Genomic DNA, 3,693 nt, shown 5'->3' with positions numbered 1-3,693 from the left:
GAGTCCCAGAAATATATAACCATTTCATGAAGGGAAATCATGTTTTACGAAGAACCGATCAGTGTTGGTCAGTTTGTCTACTGATTTGATTATAGAGCAGGTATTGATGAGGAGCGTGAAATCTACAGGCGGATTAACACGGATGAACAGAGGAATGGGGGAAGCTCAGAGGGCGCAATGGTTTTTGTCTATACCAACATTAGCAGAATATCATCAGGCGATGCAAACATTTACTGACACAGTATACCAAACAAGTGATCAGCATGTCGATATGTCCAGATCAAGAATGGAAAAAGAAAACAAAGATGTCAATGAATTGCGCGACTTCTTGAAAGATGCAAGAGAGCAATATCGAAGCCATACAAGTGAGGGTGATGCCGATTTGTTGATATGTCATACAGCTGTTAAAAAGGCAGACGATCACACAGTGGTTGTGTATGGAGAAGACACTGATTTGCTAGTTCTGCTGTGCCATTATGCAAAAGAAGGCAGACAAATCTTTGTCATCACTGACAAACAAACGTTAATGAAATACCACAGAGTTTGGGATATATCAAAAGCAAAGTCAGATCTTGGAAGTGATAGTTGTCGTCAACTCTTGTTTATTCATGCTTTAACAACATTTCTAGCTCACCTGAACCGAAGGTTCAAGTGAGCTTTTCTGATCACCCGTTGTCCGTCGTCCGTCCGTCCGTCCTTCTGGTCGTCCGTCTGTAAACTTTTCACATTTTAGAATTCTTCTCAAAAACCACTAGGCCAAATTTAACCAAATTTGATACAAAGTATCCTTATGAGAAGGGAATTATAAATTGTTGAAATAAAGGGCACAGCCCTTTTCAAAAGGGAGATACTTGCGAAACAGTGAGTATAGGGTGCGAGTCTTTAAAAATCTTCTTCTCAAGAACCGCTCCACCAGAAATGCCAAATTTTTTTCACAAACGCTTGTATATAAAGTGAAGATTTTAAATTGTAAAAATCGTGATCCTCGGATTAAAACTAGTGCCTCAGGCGGGGTTCAAAGTTTAACATACAAATACATAGAGGAAAATGTTTTAAAAATCATCTTCTCAAGAACCACTGCACCAGAAATGCCAATATTAACACAAAAGCTTGTATATATAGTGAATATTCTAAATTGTAAAAATCGTGACCCCCGGACCAAAATTAGGGCCCCAGGCGGGGTTCAAAGTTTAACATACAAATACATAGGAAAAATGTTTACATTGCTTTTCTTCCACTTATTCAACTAAATTGTGCACTATAAAACCCAACTGTGTCTCCCTGATTATTGACAACTTATTGCATAAGTATATAAGGTTGTTTAAAAAAGAAATGACGGATGAATACGATAAGGTGCAAAAATTCACTAAATATTTTTTTAGTTCATCGCTTACATTTTATTTGGATACCGTGCCCGATAAAAATAAAAATTAGAATATAGATTTATTTGTTATCGGACACGGTCTCCAAGATAAATATAAGCGATAAATTTATCTTGTGATTTTGTTGCAAGATTGCAGCTAGTTTGGTTGAGCATTATAGATACGGCAGAAGAACGCACGTGGTGTGTATTTATTTGTAAACAACCATACCATAGATAATATTGTTTCACACGGGAATTAAATTTCAAAACAAGTATGTTTTATTATAATTAGGGAAACACTGTTTATGGCACAGGGGCCAAGCCCGTTTTAACATTAATTTCAATGTAACCATAAATAAAATATTTATGGTTACATTGAAAGTAATGTTAAAACAGGCTTGGCCCCTGTGGTTTATGTGTTACCCTCGTATACAAATGATGAACCCGTAAAATTTGTTCAAACTTGAAGAGTGTTTAAAGCAGAAATATGATTATTTATTTATGAACTATTTATGAAATTTCTTCGATTTTTGAAACCATGATGAGTTATGATTCATTGTATTACAAATGCATCGCTACGTATTTTATAAGGAAATGTACTGAGTATACAGTCACATGGTGATGATAAAATTGGATATAAAAATATAGTTGCATATTGTGGTTTTTATGGACTTATTGTACGTAAGACCTAACTCAGACAGCGCGTGCAGGTGTCATAACATGAATAAATCCTTTGAATTCGGGGCGTTTCCGCACACGACAGGAGCTGATTTTTTTATAAGATGAAAAACAATGTGTAAGAGGTCTAACTTTCCCAGTTTTGTAATAATGCGAGGTCATTTGAATATTTTATTCTTGTTGTTTCCGGAGGGGGGGGGGGGGGGTTAAAGGCCCGGGCTTGATTTTCAAACACATGTGTAACTTGTAGGTAAACAAAGTCTCACTCCTTGCTGGATGCACGTGTGTATTTTGCTAGAAAATTGTAAATGAAGCGTTGTTTAAAAATATGTCAAGAGGATTTTTTCCAGAAGTTCGTTTTGAATTTTTAATCTGTATGTTGTCCAAGTTTGGTAAGAATTTATAGTAAAATTTAATACTGTAGTGACACCTGCACGGATCTCCGCGGGCTCCCTGGTCGAGGACGGATGTGTCCCGGTGCACGGCGAGGGCTATTGTGAACTCTTGTTGATGAACCCATGTTTTATGTGTATTTGTTTGTTGTCTGCTTGACAATAAATACTATAATATGTACGGATTTAGTTACACAAAATATTTTTTATTCTGATATTATTTGATATACGACTATTGGTACAAAAATTTAAATTAATGATACCTACCTTAAAGAAAATGTCAGCTCGAGGCCTTTGTGGGCGTTCCGGTCTTTGATATGTGTAGTGAAGACTCTAAATTGTAGAAATCGTGACCCTCGGACCAAAAGTGGAGCCCCAGGCGGGGTTCAAAGTTTAACATAGAACTACATAGGAAAAATGTTCAAACGTTTTCTTCTCAAGAACTAATGCACCAAAAATGCCAATATTTACACAAAAGGTTGTATATATAGTGAAGATTCTAAATTGTATAAATCGTGACCCCCGGAAAAAAAGTGGGGCCCCAGGATGGGTTTAAATTTCAACATATACAGGAAAATGTTTTAAAATCTTCTTCTCAAAAACTATAATGCAACAGTTTGGGACATAACTATGCATACATGTACATCCTTAAATGATGTAGATTCTAATTTGTAAAAATCGCGACTCCCGGAAAAATAATGGGGCACCAAGAGGGGTTCAAAATTTAAACATTTTAAAAAATACAAAGGAAACGTTTAAAAATGTTTCCTTTTATGTAGATTATTAACTGGTAAAATCATGACCCACGGACCGATACTGGGGTCCCAAGAGGGGGTCAAAGTTTATTATAGAAATATAAATGTAACATGTTAAAAAATCTTCTTCTCGCGAATTACAATGCTTCACAATTTGTGAGATTACTTGCATGCATACAACCTTGGATAATGTATGTTTGATAGTTTTAAAATAGTGACCCCTGGACTATACTGGGGACCCAAGCTGGATTAAAAGTTAAATGTAGAAGTATATATGGAAAAAAAATTAAAATTTTAAATTTAAAATGTACAAGTATATATTGAAAAAATTTTAAAATTTATATTTTTTAAAATCTTCTTCTCAAGAGCTACAATGCTTCAATTTGTCAGATAACTACGTAAGCATTCTCAAATAGTGTAGATTCGAAATCAAAAAAGCCGTGACCCTCGATCTAATACTGGACCCCAAGAGGTATTCAAAGTTTAGCATAGAAATATAGAGGGA

Source organism: Magallana gigas, chromosome 9 (assembly GCF_963853765.1).
Source record: "Magallana gigas chromosome 9, xbMagGiga1.1, whole genome shotgun sequence".
Lineage (NCBI taxonomy): Eukaryota > Metazoa > Mollusca > Bivalvia > Ostreida > Ostreidae > Magallana > Magallana gigas.
The sequence above is the reverse complement of the archived record's forward strand: the minus strand, read 5'-3'. Positions refer to the sequence as shown.